General features: G+C 49.2%; 13 non-coding genes and 5 pseudogenes across 13 annotated transcripts; all 18 read left to right on the forward strand.

Annotated features, from left to right (window-relative positions):
- Positions 1-794: 794 nt before the first annotated feature.
- Positions 795-913, forward strand: LOC139269906 (5S ribosomal RNA). Its single transcript, XR_011594366.1, has one exon. It is a non-coding gene; the product is annotated as a 5S ribosomal RNA (ribosomal RNA).
- Positions 914-1,783: 870 nt separating this feature from the next.
- On the forward strand, positions 1,784-1,902 carry LOC139269284 (5S ribosomal RNA). The gene has a single exon (XR_011594169.1). It is a non-coding gene; the product is annotated as a 5S ribosomal RNA (ribosomal RNA).
- Positions 1,903-2,772: 870 nt separating this feature from the next.
- Positions 2,773-2,891, forward strand: LOC139269774 (5S ribosomal RNA; annotated as a pseudogene).
- Positions 2,892-3,761: 870 nt separating this feature from the next.
- LOC139269289 (5S ribosomal RNA) lies at positions 3,762-3,880 on the forward strand. Its single transcript, XR_011594174.1, has one exon. It is a non-coding gene; the product is annotated as a 5S ribosomal RNA (ribosomal RNA).
- An 870-nt stretch (positions 3,881-4,750) lies between these two features.
- On the forward strand, positions 4,751-4,869 carry LOC139269918 (5S ribosomal RNA). The gene has a single exon (XR_011594368.1). It is a non-coding gene; the product is annotated as a 5S ribosomal RNA (ribosomal RNA).
- Positions 4,870-5,739: 870 nt separating this feature from the next.
- Positions 5,740-5,858, forward strand: LOC139269285 (5S ribosomal RNA). Its single transcript, XR_011594170.1, has one exon. It is a non-coding gene; the product is annotated as a 5S ribosomal RNA (ribosomal RNA).
- Positions 5,859-6,728: 870 nt separating this feature from the next.
- LOC139270529 (5S ribosomal RNA) lies at positions 6,729-6,847 on the forward strand. Its single transcript, XR_011594871.1, has one exon. It is a non-coding gene; the product is annotated as a 5S ribosomal RNA (ribosomal RNA).
- An 870-nt stretch (positions 6,848-7,717) lies between these two features.
- Positions 7,718-7,836, forward strand: LOC139269930 (5S ribosomal RNA). Its single transcript, XR_011594369.1, has one exon. It is a non-coding gene; the product is annotated as a 5S ribosomal RNA (ribosomal RNA).
- Positions 7,837-8,706: 870 nt separating this feature from the next.
- Positions 8,707-8,825, forward strand: LOC139269632 (5S ribosomal RNA; annotated as a pseudogene).
- An 856-nt stretch (positions 8,826-9,681) lies between these two features.
- LOC139269941 (5S ribosomal RNA) lies at positions 9,682-9,800 on the forward strand. Its single transcript, XR_011594371.1, has one exon. It is a non-coding gene; the product is annotated as a 5S ribosomal RNA (ribosomal RNA).
- Positions 9,801-10,670: 870 nt separating this feature from the next.
- LOC139269633 (5S ribosomal RNA) lies at positions 10,671-10,789 on the forward strand (annotated as a pseudogene).
- Positions 10,790-11,645: 856 nt separating this feature from the next.
- On the forward strand, positions 11,646-11,764 carry LOC139269614 (5S ribosomal RNA; annotated as a pseudogene).
- Positions 11,765-12,634: 870 nt separating this feature from the next.
- On the forward strand, positions 12,635-12,753 carry LOC139269953 (5S ribosomal RNA). The gene has a single exon (XR_011594374.1). It is a non-coding gene; the product is annotated as a 5S ribosomal RNA (ribosomal RNA).
- An 870-nt stretch (positions 12,754-13,623) lies between these two features.
- Positions 13,624-13,742, forward strand: LOC139269276 (5S ribosomal RNA). Its single transcript, XR_011594162.1, has one exon. It is a non-coding gene; the product is annotated as a 5S ribosomal RNA (ribosomal RNA).
- An 870-nt stretch (positions 13,743-14,612) lies between these two features.
- LOC139269965 (5S ribosomal RNA) lies at positions 14,613-14,731 on the forward strand. The gene has a single exon (XR_011594376.1). It is a non-coding gene; the product is annotated as a 5S ribosomal RNA (ribosomal RNA).
- Positions 14,732-15,601: 870 nt separating this feature from the next.
- On the forward strand, positions 15,602-15,720 carry LOC139269977 (5S ribosomal RNA). The gene has a single exon (XR_011594381.1). It is a non-coding gene; the product is annotated as a 5S ribosomal RNA (ribosomal RNA).
- Positions 15,721-16,590: 870 nt separating this feature from the next.
- On the forward strand, positions 16,591-16,709 carry LOC139269533 (5S ribosomal RNA; annotated as a pseudogene).
- An 855-nt stretch (positions 16,710-17,564) lies between these two features.
- Positions 17,565-17,683, forward strand: LOC139269364 (5S ribosomal RNA). The gene has a single exon (XR_011594246.1). It is a non-coding gene; the product is annotated as a 5S ribosomal RNA (ribosomal RNA).
- Positions 17,684-18,035: the final 352 nt, after the last annotated feature.

An 18,035-nucleotide genomic window follows, 5' to 3' on the forward strand; every position in this document is an offset into this window, starting at 1 on the left:
TCTCTTTCACTTTGCTTTCACCATTTCTTTCCTGCACATTCTCCTGCTGCTACACAAATGCAAGGGGGTCGACGCAAGGGACGAAAGAACGCAGAACAACAAAATAAGTTGGCAAAAAAAAACATGCTGGCGCAGGCACACCAGGACACAGCAACAGAGAGGAGAGACAAGGTGCATAGAAACCTGAGAGGGACAAACAGCAAGAGAACAAAGAATCGTGCAGGAAGAGCTGCAATTCAATGCAGGAAAAATGTAAAGCCAACTAGCATGCTGCTGGAATGCATGTGTGTTCATGTGAGGAGTGTTGCAAATCAGAATGCCGAGTAGCAGGCGCCACTTGCCACATGGGGTACCGAAATGTGGCTACAACAGCGATCTGGCTTAATAATTGGTGGGATTGGAAATGAAACAATCCTGGTGTTTTGGGGGCAGTGGAAGCTTTTTTGGGGGAGGAGAGATTTGGGGATGTGGAGATTTGGGGGAGAGCGATTTGAGGGGATGAGAGATTTCGAGGTTGGCGAGCGTGAGATTGGGGGGTGAATGAGTGAGTGATTTGTGGGTGAGTGAGGGAATGGTGAAAGTCAGGCAGTTTTGAAGCTTGAGGCAAGGCAATGAAGGGTAGGCCTTGTCGTTTGCTTGTGTGGGAGTCAGAGCAGCAAGAGGTGGGTGTGGCGGAAGGAAAATGTTGAAATGAATCTTGAGTGCTGATTCCTTGGATGAATGCATGGAAGGAGAAAAAGGAGTGAAGAACAGCCTTATGTCCGTTTAAGTAAAGAGAAAGCCATGACATCGATGCCTACGGCCACACTAGTCTGAAAACGCCCGATCCCGTCTGATCTCGGAAACCAAGCAGACTGAGGCCTGGTTAGTACTTGGATGGGAGACTGCCTGGGAATACCAGGTGCAGTAGGCTTTTGCTGCCATCCACAGGCTGCTCATGCTTCTGCACACACAGTGCCGTTGATCCATCAACAACCTTTTTGCTGCTCTCTCTTTCACTTTGCTTTCACCATTTCTTTCCTGCACATTCTCCTGCTGCTACACAAATGCAAGGGGGTCGACGCAAGGGACGAAAGAACGCAGAACAACAAAATAAGTTGGCAAAAAAAAACATGCTGGCGCAGGCACACCAGGACACAGCAACAGAGAGGAGAGACAAGGTGCATAGAAACCTGAGAGGGACAAACAGCAAGAGAACAAAGAATCGTGCAGGAAGAGCTGCAATTCAATGCAGGAAAAATGTAAAGCCAACTAGCATGCTGCTGGAATGCATGTGTGTTCATGTGAGGAGTGTTGCAAATCAGAATGCCGAGTAACAGGCGCCACTTGCCACATGGGGTTCCGAAATGTGGCTACAACAGCGATCTGGCTTAATAATTGGTGGGATTGGAAATGAAACAATCCTGGTGTTTTGGGGGCGGTGGAAGCTTTTTTGGGGGAGGAGAGATTTGGGGATGGGGAGATTTGGGGGAGAGCGATTTGAGGGGATGAGAGATTTCGAGGTTGGCGAGCGTGAGATTGGGGGGTGAATGAGTGAGTGATTTGTGGGTGAGTGAGGGAATGGTGAAAGTCAGGCAGTTTTGAAGCTTGAGGCAAGGCAATGAAGGGTAGGCCTTGTCGTTTGCTTGTGTGGGAGTCAGAGCAGCAAGAGGTGGGTGTGGCGGAAGGAAAATGTTGAAATGAATCTTGAGTGCTGATTCCTTGGATGAATGCATGGAAGGAGAAAAAGGAGTGAAGAACAGCCTTATGTCCGTTTAAGTAAAGAGAAAGCCATGACATAGATGCCTGCGGCCACACTAGTCTGAAAACGCCCGATCCCGTCTGATCTCGGAAACCAAGCAGACTGAGGCCTGGTTAGTACTTGGATGGGAGACTGCCTGGGAATACCAGGTGCAGTAGGCTTTTGCTGCCATCCACAGGCTGCTCATGCTTCTGCACACACAGTGCCGTTGACCCATCAACAACCTTTTTGCTGCTCTCTCTCTCACTTTGCTTTCACCATTTCTTTCCTGCACATTTTCCTGCTGCTACACAAATGCAAGGGGGTCGACGCAAGGGACGAAAGAACGCAGAACAACAAAATAAGTTGGCAAAAAAATACACGCTGGCGCAGGCACACCAGGACGCAGCAACAGAGAGGAGAGACAAGGTGCATAGAAACCTGAGAGGGACAAACAGCAAGAGAACCAAGAATCGTGCAGGAAGAGCTGCAATTCAATGCAGGAAAAATGTAAAGCCAACTAGCATGCTGCTGGAATGCATGTGTGTTCATGTGAGGAGTGTTGCAAATCAGAATGCCGAGTAGCAGGCGCCACTTGCCACATGGGGTTCCGAAATGTGGCTACAACAGCGATCTGGCTTAATAATTGGTGGGATTGGAAATGAAACAATCCTGGTGTTTTGGGGGCGGTGGAAGCTTTTTTGGGGGAGGAGAGATTTGGGGATGGGGAGATTTGGGGGAGAGCGATTTGAGGGGATGAGAGATTTCGAGGTTGGCGAGCGTGAGATTGGGGGGTGAATGAGTGAGTGATTTGTGGGTGAGTGAGGGAATGGTGAAAGTCAGGCAGTTTTGAAGCTTGAGGCAAGGCAATGAAGGGTAGGGCTTGTCGTTTGCTTGTGTGGGAGTCAGAGCAGCAAGAGGTGGGTGTGGCGGAAGGAAAATGTTGAAATGAATCTTGAGTGCTGATTCCTTGGATGAATGCATGGAAGGAGAAAAAGGAGTGAAGAACAGCCTAATGTCCGTTTAAGTAAAGAGAAAGCCATGACATCGATGCCTATGGCCACACTAGTCTGAAAACGCCCGATCTCGTCTGATCTCGGAAACTAAGCAGAGTCAGGACTGGTTAGTACGTGGATGGGAGACTGCCTGGGAATACCAGGTGCAGTGGGCTTTTGCTGCCATCCACAGGCTGCTCATGCTTCTGCACACACAGTGCCGTTGATCCATCAACAACCTTTTTGCTGCTCTCTCTTTCACTTTGCTTTCACCATTTCTTTCCTGCACATTCTCCTGCTGCTACACAAATGCAAGGGGGTCGACGCAAGGGACGAAAGAACGCAGAACAACAAAATAAGTTGGCAAAAAAAAACATGCTGGCGCAGGCACACCAGGACACAGCAACAGAGAGGAGAGACAAGGTGCATAGAAACCTGAGAGGGACAAACAGCAAGAGAACAAAGAATCGTGCAGGAAGAGCTGCAATTCAATGCAGGAAAAATGTAAAGCCAACTAGCATGCTGCTGGAATGCATGTGTGTTCATGTGAGGAGTGTTGCAAATCAGAATGCCGAGTAGCAGGCGCCACTTGCCACATGGGGTACCGAAATGTGGCTACAACAGCGATCTGGCTTAATAATTGGTGGGATTGGAAATGAAACAATCCTGGTGTTTTGGGGGCAGTGGAAGCTTTTTTGGGGGAGGAGAGATTTGGGGATGTGGAGATTTGGGGGAGAGCGATTTGAGGGGATGAGAGATTTCGAGGTTGGCGAGCGTGAGATTGGGGGGTGAATGAGTGAGTGATTTGTGGGTGAGTGAGGGAATGGTGAAAGTCAGGCAGTTTTGAAGCTTGAGGCAAGGCAATGAAGGGTAGGCCTTGTCGTTTGCTTGTGTGGGAGTCAGAGCAGCAAGAGGTGGGTGTGGCGGAAGGAAAATGTTGAAATGAATCTTGAGTGCTGATTCCTTGGATGAATGCATGGAAGGAGAAAAAGGAGTGAAGAACAGCCTTATGTCCGTTTAAGTAAAGAGAAAGCCAGGACATCGATGCCTACGGCCACACTAGTCTGAAATCGCCCGATCCCGTCTGATCTCGGAAACCAAGCAGACTGAGGCCTGGTTAGTACTTGGATGGGAGACTGCCTGGGAATACCAGGTGCAGTAGGCTTTTGCTGCCATCCACAGGCTGCTCATGCTTCTGCACACACAGTGCCGTTGATCCATCAACAACCTTTTTGCTGCTCTCTCTTTCACTTTGCTTTCACCATTTCTTTCCTGCACATTCTCCTGCTGCTACACAAATGCAAGGGGGTCGACGCAAGGGACGAAAGAACGCAGAACAACAAAATAAGTTGGCAAAAAAAAACATGCTGGCGCAGGCACACCAGGACACAGCAACAGAGAGGAGAGACAAGGTGCCTAGAAACCTGAGAGGGACAAACAGCAAGAGAACAAAGAATCGTGCAGGAAGAGCTGCAATTCAATGCAGGAAAAATGTAAAGCCAACTAGCATGCTGCTGGAATGCATGTGTGTTCATGTGAGGAGTGTTGCAAATCAGAATGCCGAGTAGCAGGCGCCACTTGCCACATGGGGTTCCGAAATGTGGCTGCAACAGCGATCTGGCTTAATAATTGATGGGATTGGAAATGAAACAATCCTGGTGTTTTGGGGGCGGTGGAAGCTTTTTTGGGGGAGGAGAGATTTGGGGATGGGGAGATTTGGGGGAGAGCGATTTGAGGGGATGAGAGATTTCGAGGTTGGCGAGCGTGAGATTGGGGGGTGAATGAGTGAGTGATTTGTGGGTGAGTGAGGGAATGGTGAAAGTCAGGCAGTTTTGAAGCTTGAGGCAAGGCAATGAAGGGTAGGCCTTGTCGTTTGCTTGTGTGGGAGTCAGAGCAGCAAGAGGTGGGTGTGGCGGAAGGAAAATGTTGAAATTAATCTTGAGTGCTGATTCCTTGGATGAATGCATGGAAGGAGAAAAAGGAGTGAAGAACAGTCTTATGTCCGTTTAAGTAAAGAGAAAGCCATGACATCGATGCCTACGGCCACACTAGTCTGAAAACGCCCGATCCCGTCTGATCTCGGAAACCAAGCAGACTGAGGCCTGGTTAGTACTTGGATGGGAGACTGCCTGGGAATACCAGGTGCAGTAGGCTTTTGCTGCCATCCACAGGCTGCTCATGCTTCTGCACACACAGTGCCGTTGATCCATCAACAACCTTTTTGCTGCTCTCTCTTTCACTTTGCTTTCACCATTTCTTTCCTGCACATTCTCCTGCTGCTACACAAATGCAAGGGGGTCGACGCAAGGGACGAAAGAACGCAGAACAACAAAATAAGTTGGCAAAAAAAAACATGCTGGCGCAGGCACACCAGGACACAGCAACAGAGAGGAGAGACAAGGTGCATAGAAACCTGAGAGGGACAAACAGCAAGAGAACAAAGAATCGTGCAGGAAGAGCTGCAATTCAATGCAGGAAAAATGTAAAGCCAACTAGCATGCTGCTGGAATGCATGTGTGTTCATGTGAGGAGTGTTGCAAATCAGAATGCCGAGTAGCAGGCGCCACTTGCCACATGGGGTTCCGAAATGTGGCTACAACAGCGATCTGGCTTAATAATTGGTGGGATTGGAAATGAAACAATCCTGGTGTTTTGGGGGCGGTGGAAGCTTTTTTGGGGGAGGAGAGATTTGGGGATGGGGAGATTTGGGGGAGAGCGATTTGAGGGGATGAGAGATTTCGAGGTTGGCGAGCGTGAGATTGGGGGGTGAATGAGTGAGTGATTTGTGGGTGAGTGAGGGAATGGTGAAAGTCAGGTAGTTTTGAAGCTTGAGGCAAGGCAATGAAGGGTAGGCCTTGTCGTTTGCTTGTGTGGGAGTCAGAGCAGCAAGAGGTGGGTGTGGCGGAAGGAAAATGTTGAAATGAATCTTGAGTGCTGATTCCTTGGATGAATGCATGGAAGGAGAAAAAGGAGTGAAGAACAGCCTTATGTCCGTTTAAGTAAAGAGAAAGCCATGACATCGATGCCTGCGGCCACACTAGTCTGAAAACGCCCGATCCCGTCTGATCTCGGAAACCAAGCAGACTGAGGCCTGGTTAGTACTTGGATGGGAGACTGCCTGGGAATACCAGGTGCAGTAGGCTTTTGCTGCCATCCACAGGCTGCTCATGCTTCTGCACACACAGTGCCGTTGATCCATCAACAACCTTTTTGCTGCTCTCTCTTTCACTTTGCTTTCACCATTTCTTTCCTGCACATTCTCCTGCTGCTACACAAATGCAAGGGGGTCGACGCAAGGGATGAAAGAACGCAGAACAACAAAATAAGTTGGCAAAAAAAAACATGCTGGCGCAGGCACACCAGGACACAGCAACAGAGAGGAGAGACAAGGTGCATAGAAACCTGAGAGGGACAAACAGCAAGAGAACAAAGAATCGTGCAGGAAGAGCTGCAATTCAATGCAGGAAAAATGTAAAGCCAACTAGCATGCTGCTGGAATGCATGTGTGTTCATGTGAGGAGTGTTGCAAATCAGAATGCCGAGTAGCAGGCGCCACTTGCCACATGGGGTACCGAAATGTGGCTACAACAGCGATCTGGCTTAATAATTGGTGGGATTGGAAATGAAACAATCCTGGTGTTTTGGGGGCAGTGGAAGCTTTTTTGGGGGAGGAGAGATTTGGGGATGTGGAGATTTGGGGGAGAGCGATTTGAGGGGATGAGAGATTTCGAGGTTGGCGAGCGTGAGATTGGGGGGTGAATGAGTGAGTGATTTGTGGGTGAGTGAGGGAATGGTGAAAGTCAGGCAGTTTTGAAGCTTGAGGCAAGGCAATGAAGGGTAGGCCTTGTCGTTTGCTTGTGTGGGAGTCAGAGCAGCAAGAGGTGGGTGTGGCGGAAGGAAAATGTTGAAATGAATCTTGAGTGCTGATTCCTTGGATGAATGCATGGAAGGAGAAAAAGGAGTGAAGAACAGCCTTATGTCCGTTTAAGTAAAGAGAAAGCCATGACATCGATGCCTATGGCCACACTAGTCTGAAAACGCCCGATCCCGTCTGATCTCGGAAACCAAGCAGACTGAGGCCTGGTTAGTACTTGGATGGGAGACTGCCTGGGAATACCAGGTGCAGTAGGCTTTTGCTGCCATCCACAGGCTGCTCATGCTTCTGCACACACAGTGCCGTTGATCCATCAACAACCTTTTTGCTGCTCTCTCTTTCACTTTGCTTTCACCATTTCTTTCCTGCACATTCTCCTGCTGCTACACATATGCAAGGGGGTCGACGCAAGGGACGAAAGAACGCAGAACAACAAAATAAGTTGGCAAAAAAAAACATGCTGGCGCAGGCACACCAGGACACAGCAACAGAGAGGAGAGACAAGGTGCCTAGAAACCTGAGAGGGACAAACAGCAAGAGAACAAAGAATCGTGCAGGAAGAGCTGCAATTCAATGCAGGAAAAATGTAAAGCCAACTAGCATGCTGCTGGAATGCATGTGTGTTCATGTGAGGAGTGTTGCAAATCAGAATGCCGAGTAGCAGGCGCCACTTGCCACATGGGGTTCCGAAATGTGGCTACAACAGCGATCTGGCTTAATAATTGGTGGGATTGGAAATGAAACAATCCTGGTGTTTTGGGGGCGGTGGAAGCTTTTTTGGGGGAGGAGAGATTTGGGGATGGGGAGATTTGGGGGAGAGCGATTTGAGGGGATGAGAGATTTCGAGGTTGGCGAGCGTGAGATTGGGGGGTGAATGAGTGAGTGATTTGTGGGTGAGTGAGGGAATGGTGAAAGTCAGGCAGTTTTGAAGCTTGAGGCAAGGCAATGAAGGGTAGGCCTTGTCGTTTGCTTGTGTGGGAGTCAGAGCAGCAAGAGGTGGGTGTGGCGGAAGGAAAATGTTGAAATGAATCTTGAGTGCTGATTCCTTGGATGAATGCATGGAAGGAGAAAAAGGAGTGAAGAACAGTCTTATGTCCGTTTAAGTAAAGAGAAAGCCATGACATCGATGCCTACGGCCACACTAGTCTGAAAACGCCCGATCCCGTCTGATCTCGGAAACCAAGCAGACTGAGGCCTGGTTAGTACTTGGATGGGAGACTGCCTGGGAATACCAGGTGCAGTAGGCTTTTGCTGCCATCCACAGGCTGCTCATGCTTCTGCACACACAGTGCCGTTGATCCATCAACAACCTTTTTGCTGCTCTCTCTTTCACTTTACTTTCACCATTTCTTTCCTGCACATTCTCCTGCTGCTACACAAATGCAAGGGGGTCGACGCAAGGGACGAAAGAACGCAGAACAACAAAATAAGTTGGCAAAAAAAAACATGCTGGCGCAGGCACACCAGGACACAGCAACAGAGAGGAGAGACAAGGTGCCTAGAAACCTGAGAGGGACAAACAGCAAGAGAACAAAGAATCGTGCAGGAAGAGCTGCAATTCAATGCAGGAAAAATGTAAAGCCAACTAGCATGCTGCTGGAATGCATGTGTGTTCATGTGAGGAGTGTTGCAAATCAGAATGCCGAGTAGCAGGCGCCACTTGCCACATGGGGTTCCGAAATGTGGCTACAACAGCGATCTGGCTTAATAATTGGTGGGATTGGAAATGAAACAATCCTGGTGTTTTGGGGGCGGTGGAAGCTTTTTTGGGGGAGGAGAGATTTGGGGATGGGGAGATTTGGGGGAGAGTGATTTGAGGGGATGAGAGATTTCGAGGTTGGCGAGCGTGAGATTGGGGGGTGAATGAGTGAGTGATTTGTGGGTGAGTGAGGGAATGGTGAAAGTCAGGCAGTTTTGAAGCTTGAGGCAAGGCAATGAAGGGTAGGGCTTGTCGTTTGCTTGTGTGGGAGTCAGAGCAGCAAGAGGTGGGTGTGGCGGAAGGAAAATGGTGAAATGAATCTTGAGTGCTGATTCCTTGGATGAATGCATGGAAGGAGAAAAAGGAGTGAAGAACAGCCTTATGTCCGTTTAAGTAAAGAGAAAGCCATAACATCGATGCCTGCGGCCACACTAGTCTGAAAACGCCCGATCCCGTCTGATCTCGTAAACCAAGCAGACTGAGGCCTGGTTAGTACTTGGATGGGAGACTGCCTGGGAATACTAGGTGCAGTAGGCTTTTGCTGCCATCCACAGGCTGCTCATGCTTCTGCACATCCATCAACAACCTTTTTGCTGCTCTCTCTTTCACTTTGCTTTCACCATTTCTTTCCTGCACATTCTCCTGCTGCTACACAAATGCAAGGGGGTCGACGCAAGGGACGAAAGAACGCAGAAGAACAAAATAAGTTGGCAAAAAAAAACATGCTGGCGCAGGCACACCAGGACACAGCAACAGAGAGGAGAGACAAGGTGCCTAGAAACCTGAGAGGGACAAACAGCAAGAGAACAAAGAATCGTGCAGGAAGAGCTGCAATTCAATGCAGGAAAAATGTAAAGCCAACTAGCATGCTGCTGGAATGCATGTGTGTTCATGTGAGGAGTGTTGCAAATCAGAATGCCGAGTAGCAGGCGCCACTTGCCACATGGGGTTCCGAAATGTGGCTACAACAGCGATCTGGCTTAATAATTGGTGGGATTGGAAATGAAACAATCCTGGTGTTTTGGGGGCGGTGGAAGCCTTTTTGGGGGAGGAGAGATTTGGGGATGGGGAGATTTGGGGGAGAGCGATTTGAGGGGATGAGAGATTTCGAGGTTGGCGAGCGTGAGATTGGGGGGTGAATGAGTGAGTGATTTGTGGGTGAGTGAGGGAATGGTGAAAGTCAGGCAGTTTTGAAGCTTGAGGCAAGGCAATGAAGGGTAGGCCTTGTCGTTTGCTTGTGTGGGAGTCAGAGCAGCAAGAGGTGGGTGTGGCGGAAGGAAAATGTTGAAATGAATCTTGAGTGCTGATTCCTTGGATGAATGCATGGAAGGAGAAAAAGGAGTGAAGAACAGTCTTATGTCCGTTTAAGTAAAGAGAAAGCCATGACATCGATGCCTACGGCCACACTAGTCTGAAAACGCCCGATCCCGTCTGATCTCGGAAACCAAGCAGACTGAGGCCTGGTTAGTACTTGGATGGGAGACTGCCTGGGAATACCAGGTGCAGTAGGCTTTTGCTGCCATCCACAGGCTGCTCATGCTTCTGCACACACAGTGCCGTTGATCCATCAACAACCTTTTTGCTGCTCTCTCTTTCACTTTACTTTCACCATTTCTTTCCTGCACATTCTCCTGCTGCTACACAAATGCAAGGGGGTCGACGCAAGGGACGAAAGAACGCAGAACAACAAAATAAGTTGGCAAAAAAAAACATGCTGGCGCAGGCACACCAGGACACAGCAACAGAGAGGAGAGACAAGGTGCCTAGAAACCTGAGAGGGACAAACAGCAAGAGAACAAAGAATCGTGCAGGAAGAGCTGCAATTCAATGCAGGAAAAATGTAAAGCCAACTAGCATGCTGCTGGAATGCATGTGTGTTCATGTGAGGAGTGTTGCAAATCAGAATGCCGAGTAGCAGGCGCCACTTGCCACATGGGGTTCCGAAATGTGGCTACAACAGCGATCTGGCTTAATAATTGGTGGGATTGGAAATGAAACAATCCTGGTGTTTTGGGGGCGGTGGAAGCTTTTTTGGGGGAGGAGAGATTTGGGGATGGGGAGATTTGGGGGAGAGTGATTTGAGGGGATGAGAGATTTCGAGGTTGGCGAGCGTGAGATTGGGGGGTGAATGAGTGAGTGATTTGTGGGTGAGTGAGGGAATGGTGAAAGTCAGGCAGTTTTGAAGCTTGAGGCAAGGCAATGAAGGGTAGGGCTTGTCGTTTGCTTGTGTGGGAGTCAGAGCAGCAAGAGGTGGGTGTGGCGGAAGGAAAATGGTGAAATGAATCTTGAGTGCTGATTCCTTGGATGAATGCATGGAAGGAGAAAAAGGAGTGAAGAACAGCCTTATGTCCGTTTAAGTAAAGAGAAAGCCATAACATCGATGCCTGCGGCCACACTAGTCTGAAAACGCCCGATCCCGTCTGATCTCGTAAACCAAGCAGACTGAGGCCTGGTTAGTACTTGGATGGGAGACTGCCTGGGAATACTAGGTGCAGTAGGCTTTTGCTGCCATCCACAGGCTGCTCATGCTTCTGCACATCCATCAACAACCTTTTTGCTGCTCTCTCTTTCACTTTGCTTTCACCATTTCTTTCCTGCACATTCTCCTGCTGCTACACAAATGCAAGGGGGTCGACGCAAGGGACGAAAGAACGCAGAAGAACAAAATAAGTTGGCAAAAAAAAACATGCTGGCGCAGGCACACCAGGACACAGCAACAGAGAGGAGAGACAAGGTGCCTAGAAACCTGAGAGGGACAAACAGCAAGAGAACAAAGAATCGTGCAGGAAGAGCTGCAATTCAATGCAGGAAAAATGTAAAGCCAACTAGCATGCTGCTGGAATGCATGTGTGTTCATGTGAGGAGTGTTGCAAATCAGAATGCCGAGTAGCAGGCGCCACTTGCCATATGGGGTTCCGAAATGTGGCTACAACAGCGATCTGGCTTAATAATTGGTGGGATTGGAAATGAAACAATCCTGGTGTTTTGGGGGCGGTGGAAGCTTTTTTGGGGGAGGAGAGATTTGGGGATGGGGAGATTTGGGGGAGAGCGATTTGAGGGGATGAGAGATTTCGAGGTTGGCGAGCGTGAGATTGGGGGGTGAATGAGTGAGTGATTTGTGGGTGAGTGAGGGAATGGTGAAAGTCAGGCAGTTTTGAAGCTTGAGGCAAGGCAATGAAGGGTAGGCCTTGTCGTTTGCTTGTGTGGGAGTCAGAGCAGCAAGAGGTGGGTGTGGCGGAAGGAAAATGTTGAAATGAATCTTGAGTGCTGATTCCTTGGATGAATGCATGGAAGGAGAAAAAGGAGTGAAGAACAGCCTTATGTCCGTTTAAGTAAAGAGAAAGCCATAACATCGATGCCTGCGGCCACACTAGTCTGAAAACGCCCGATCCCGTCTGATCTCGGAAACCAAGCAGACTGAGGCCTGGTTAGTACTTGGATGGGAGACTGCCTGGGAATACCAGCTGCAGTAGGCTTTTGCTGCCATCCACAGGCTGCTCATGCTTCTGCACACACAGTGCCGTTGATCCATCAACAACCTTTTTGCTGCTCTCTCTTTCACTTTGCTTTCACCATTTCTTTCCTGCACATTCTCCTGCTGCTACACAAATGCAAGGGGGTCGACGCAAGGGACGAAAGAACGCAGAACAACAAAATAAGTTGGCAAAAAAAAACATGCTGGCGCAGGCACACCAGGACACAGCAACAGAGAGGAGAGACAAGGTGCATGGAAACCTGAGAGGGACAAACAGCAAGAGAACAAAGAATCGTGCAGGAAGAGCTGCAATTCAATGCAGGAAAAATGTAAAGCCAACTAGCATGCTGCTGGAATGCATGTGTGTTCATGTGAGGAGTGTTGCAAATCAGAATGCCGAGTAGCAGGCGCCACTTGCCATATGGGGTTCCGAAATGTGGCTACAACAGCGATCTGGCTTAATAATTGGTGGGATTGGAAATGAAACAATCCTGGTGTTTTGGGGGCGGTGGAAGCTTTTTTGGGGGAGGAGAGATTTGGGGATGGGGAGATTTGGGGGAGAGCGATTTGAGGGGATGAGAGATTTCGAGGTTGGCGAGCGTGAGATTGGGGGGTGAATGAGTGAGTGATTTGTGGGTGAGTGAGGGAATGGTGAAAGTCAGGCAGTTTTGAAGCTTGAGGCAAGGCAATGAAGGGTAGGGCTTGTCGTTTGCTTGTGTGGGAGTCAGAGCAGCAAGAGGTGGGTGTGGCGGAAGGAAAATGGTGAAATGAATCTTGAGTGCTGATTCCTTGGATGAATGCATGGAAGGAGAAAAAGGAGTGAAGAACAGCCTTATGTCCGTTTAAGTAAAGAGAAAGCCATGACATCGATGCCTACGGCCACACTAGTCTGAAAACGCCCGATCCCGTCTGATCTCGGAAACCAAGCAGACTGAGGCCTGGTTAGTACTTGGATGGGAGACTGCCTGGGAATACCAGGTGCAGTAGGCTTTTGCTGCCATCCACAGGCTGCTCATGCTTCTGCACACACAGTGCCGTTGATCCATCAACAACCTTTTTGCTGCTCTCTCTCTCACTTTGCTTTCACCATTTCTTTCCTGCACATTCTCCTGCTGCTACACAAATGCAAGGGGGTCGACGCAAGGGACGAAAGAATGCAGAACAACAAAATAAGTTGGCAAAAAAATACACGCTGGCGCAGACACACCAGGACGCAGCAACAGAGAGGAGAGACAAGGTGCATAGAAACCTGAGAGGGACAAACAGCAAGAGAACAAAGAATCGTGCAGGAAGAGCTGCAATTCAATGCAGGAAAAATGTAAAGCCAACTAGCATGCTGCTGGAATGCATGTGTGTTCATGTGAGGAGTGTTGCAAATCAGAATGCCGAGTAGCAGGCACCACTTGCCACATGGGGTTCCGAAATGTGGCTACAACAGCGATCTGGCTTAATAATTGGTGGGATTGGAAATGAAACAATCCTGGTGTTTTGGGGGCGGTGGAAGCTTTTTTGGGGGAGGAGAGATTTGGGGATGGGGAGATTTGGGGGAGAGCGATTTGAGGGGATGAGAGATTTCGAGGTTGGCGAGCGTGAGATTGGGGGGTGAATGAGTGAGTGATTTGTGGGTGAGTGAGGGAATGGTGAAAGTCAGGCAGTTTTGAAGCTTGAGGCAAGGCAATGAAGGGTAGGCCTTGTCGTTTGCTTGTGTGGGAGTCAGAGCAGCAAGAGGTGGGTGTGGCGGAAGGAAAATGTTGAAATGAATCTTGAGTGCTGATTCCTTGGATGAATGCATGGAAGGAGAAAAAGGAGTGAAGAACAGCCTTATGTCCGTTTAAGTAAAGAGAAAGCCATGACATTGATGCCTACGGCCACACTAGTCTGAAAACGCCCGATCCCGTCTGATCTCGGAAACCAAGCAGACTGAGGCCTGGTTAGTACTTGGATGGGAGACTGCCTGGGAATGCCAGGTGCAGTAGGCTTTTGCTGCCATCCACAGGCTGCTCATGCTTCTGCACACACAGTGCCGTTGATCCATCAACAACCTTTTTGCTGCTCTCTCTTTCACTTTGCTTTCACCATTTCTTTCCTGCACATTCTCCTGCTGCTACACAAATGCAAGGGGGTCGACGCAAGGGACGAAAGAACGCAGAACAACAAAATAAGTTGGCAAAAAAAAACATGCTGGCGCAGGCACACCAGGACACAGCAACAGAGAGGAGAGACAAGGTGCCTAGAAACCTGAGAGGGACAAACAGCAAGAGAACAAAGAATCGTGCAGGAAGAGCTGCAATTCAATGCAGGAAAAATGTAAAGCCAACTAGCATGCTGCTGGAATGCATGTGTGTTCATGTGAGGAGTGTTGCAAATCAGAATGCCGAGTAGCAGGCGCCACTTGCCACATGGGGTTCCGAAATGTGGCTACAACAGCGATCTGGCTTAATAATTGGTGGGATTGGAAATGAAACAATCCTGGTGTTTTGGGGGCGGTGGAAGCTTTTTTGGGGGAGGAGAGATTTGGGGATGGGGAGATTTGGGGGAGAGCGATTTGAGGGGATGAGAGATTTCGAGGTTGGCGAGCGTGAGATTGGGGGGTGAATGAGTGAGTGATTTGTGGGTGAGTGAGGGAATGGTGAAAGTCAGGCAGTTTTGAAGCTTGAGGCAAGGCAATGAAGGGTAGGGCTTGTCGTTTGCTTGTGTGGGAGTCAGAGCAGCAAGAGGTGGGTGTGGCGGAAGGAAAATGGTGAAATGAATCTTGAGTGCTGATTCCTTGGATGAATGCATGGAAGGAGAAAAAGGAGTGAAGAACAGCCTTATGTCCGTTTAAGTAAAGAGAAAGCCATGACATCGATGCCTACGGCCACACTAGTCTGAAAACGCCCGATCCCGTCTGATCTCGGAAACCAAGCAGACTGAGGCCTGGTTAGTACTTGGATGGGAGACTGCCTGGGAATACCAGGTGCAGTAGGCTTTTGCTGCCATCCACAGGCTGCTCATGCTTCTGCACACACAGTGCCGTTGATCCATCAACAACCTTTTTGCTGCTCTCTCTCTCACTTTGCTTTCACCATTTCTTTCCTGCACATTCTCCTGCTGCTACACAAATGCAAGGGGGTCGACGCAAGGGACGAAAGAATGCAGAACAACAAAATAAGTTGGCAAAAAAATACACGCTGGCGCAGACACACCAGGACGCAGCAACAGAGAGGAGAGACAAGGTGCATAGAAACCTGAGAGGGACAAACAGCAAGAGAACAAAGAATCGTGCAGGAAGAGCTGCAATTCAATGCAGGAAAAATGTAAAGCCAACTAGCATGCTGCTGGAATGCATGTGTGTTCATGTGAGGAGTGTTGCAAATCAGAATGCCGAGTAGCAGGCACCACTTGCCACATGGGGTTCCGAAATGTGGCTACAACAGCGATCTGGCTTAATAATTGGTGGGATTGGAAATGAAACAATCCTGGTGTTTTGGGGGCGGTGGAAGCTTTTTTGGGGGAGGAGAGATTTGGGGATGGGGAGATTTGGGGGAGAGCGATTTGAGGGGATGAGAGATTTCGAGGTTGGCGAGCGTGAGATTGGGGGGTGAATGAGTGAGTGATTTGTGGGTGAGTGAGGGAATGGTGAAAGTCAGGCAGTTTTGAAGCTTGAGGCAAGGCAATGAAGGGTAGGGCTTGTCGTTTGCTTGTGTGGGAGTCAGAGCAGCAAGAGGTGGGTGTGGCGGAAGGCAAATGTTGAAATGAATCTTGAGTGCTGATTCCTTGGATGAATGCATGGAAGGAGAAAAAGGAGTGAAGAACAGCCTTATGTCCGTTTAAGTAAAGAGAAAGCCATGACATTGATGCCTACGGCCACACTAGTCTGAAAACGCCCGATCCCGTCTGATCTCGGAAACCAAGCAGACTGAGGCCTGGTTAGTACTTGGATGGGAGACTGCCTGGGAATACCAGGTGCAGTAGGCTTTTGCTGCCATCCACAGGCTGCTCATGCTTCTGCACACACAGTGCCGTTGATCCATCAACAACCTTTTTGCTGCTCTCTCTTTCACTTTGCTTTCACCATTTCTTTCCTGCACATTCTCCTGCTGCTACACAAATGCAAGGGGGTCGACGCAAGGGACGAAAGAACGCAGAACAACAAAATAAGTTGGCAAAAAAAAACATGCTGGCGCAGGCACACCAGGACACAGCAACAGAGAGGAGAGACAAGGTGCCTAGAAACCTGAGAGGGACAAACAGCAAGAGAACAAAGAATCGTGCAGGAAGAGCTGCAATTCAATGCAGGAAAAATGTAAAGCCAACTAGCATGCTGCTGGAATGCATGTGTGTTCATGTGAGGAGTGTTGCAAATCAGAATGCCGAGTAGCAGGCGCCACTTGCCACATGGGGTTCCGAAATGTGGCTACAACAGCGATCTGGCTTAATAATTGGTGGGATTGGAAATGAAACAATCCTGGTGTTTTGGGGGCGGTGGAAGCTTTTTTGGGGGAGGAGAGATTTGGGGATGGGGAGATTTGGGGGAGAGCGATTTGAGGGGATGAGAGATTTCGAGGTTGGCGAGCGTGAGATTGGGGGGTGAATGAGTGAGTGATTTGTGGGTGAGTGAGGGAATGGTGAAAGTCAGGCAGTTTTGAAGCTTGAGGCAAGGCAATGAAGGGTAGGGCTTGTCGTTTGCTTGTGTGGGAGTCAGAGCAGCAAGAGGTGGGTGTGGCGGAAGGAAAATGGTGAAATGAATCTTGAGTGCTGATTCCTTGGATGAATACATGGAAGGAGAAAAAGGAGTGAAGAACAGCCTTATGTCCGTTTAAGTAAAGAGAAAGCCATAACATCGATGCCTACGGCCACACTAGTCTGAAAGCGCCCGATCCCGTCTGATCTCGTAAACCAAGCAGACTGAGGCCTGGTTAGTACTTGGATGGGAGACTGCCTGGGAATACTAGGTGCAGTAGGCTTTTGCTGCCATCCACAGGCTGCTCATGCTTCTGCACATCCATCAACAACCTTTTTGCTGCTCTCTCTTTCACTTTGCTTTCACCATTTCTTTCCTGCACATTCTCCTGCTGCTACACAAATGCAAGGGGGTCGACGCAAGGGACGAAAGAACGCAGAACAACAAAATAAGTTGGCAAAAAAATACATGCTGGCGCAGGCACACCAGGACACAGCAACAGAGAGGAGAGACAAGGTGCCTAGAAACCTGAGAGGGACAACAGCAAGAGAACAAAGAATCGTGCAGGAAGAGCTGCAATTCAATGCAGGAAAAATGTAAAGCCAACTAGCATGCTGCTGGAATGCATGTGTGTTCATGTGAGGAGTGTTGCAAATCAGAATGCCGAGTAGCAGGCGCCACTTGCCACATGGGGTTCCGAAATGTGGCTACAACAGCGATCTGGCTTAATAATTGGTGGGATTGGAAATGAAACAATCCTGGTGTTTTGGGGGCGGTGGAAGCTTTTTTGGGGGAGGAGAGATTTGGGGATGGGGAGATTTGGGGGAGAGCGATTTGAGGGGATGAGAGATTTCGAGGTTGGCGAGCGTGAGATTGGGGGGTGAATGAGTGAGTGATTTGTGGGTGAGTGAGGGAATGGTGAAAGTCAGGCAGTTTTGAAGCTTGAGGCAAGGCAATGAAGGGTAGGGCTTGTCGTTTGCTTGTGTGGGAGTCAGAGCAGCAAGAGGTGGGTGTGGCGGAAGGAAAATGGTGAAATGAATCTTGAGTGCTGATTCCTTGGATGAATGCATGGAAGGAGAAAAAGGAGTGAAGAACAGCCTTATGTCCGTTTAAGTAAAGAGAAAGCCATGACATCGATGCCTACGGCCACACCAGTCTGAAAACGCCCGATCCCGTCTGATCTCGGAAACCAAGCAGACTGAGGCCTGGTTAGTACTTGGATGGGAGACTGCCTGGGAATACCAGGTGCAGTAGGCTTTTGCTGCCATCCACAGGCTGCTCATGCTTCTGCACACACAGTGCCGTTGATCCATCAACAACCTTTTTGCTGCTCTCTCTCTCACTTTGCTTTCACCATTTCTTTCCTGCACATTCTCCTGCTGCTACACAAATGCAAGGGGGTCGACGCAAGGGACGAAAGAATGCAGAACAACAAAATAAGTTGGCAAAAAAATACACGCTGGCGCAGACACACCAGGACGCAGGAACAGAGAGGAGAGACAAGGTGCATAGAAACCTGAGAGGGACAAACAGCAAGAGAACAAAGAATCGTGCAGGAAGAGCTGCAATTCAATGCAGGAAAAATGTAAAGCCAACTAGCATGCTGCTG

Source organism: Pristiophorus japonicus, chromosome 8, assembly GCF_044704955.1.
Source record: "Pristiophorus japonicus isolate sPriJap1 chromosome 8, sPriJap1.hap1, whole genome shotgun sequence".
NCBI classification, from domain to species: Eukaryota; Metazoa; Chordata; class Chondrichthyes; family Pristiophoridae; genus Pristiophorus; species Pristiophorus japonicus.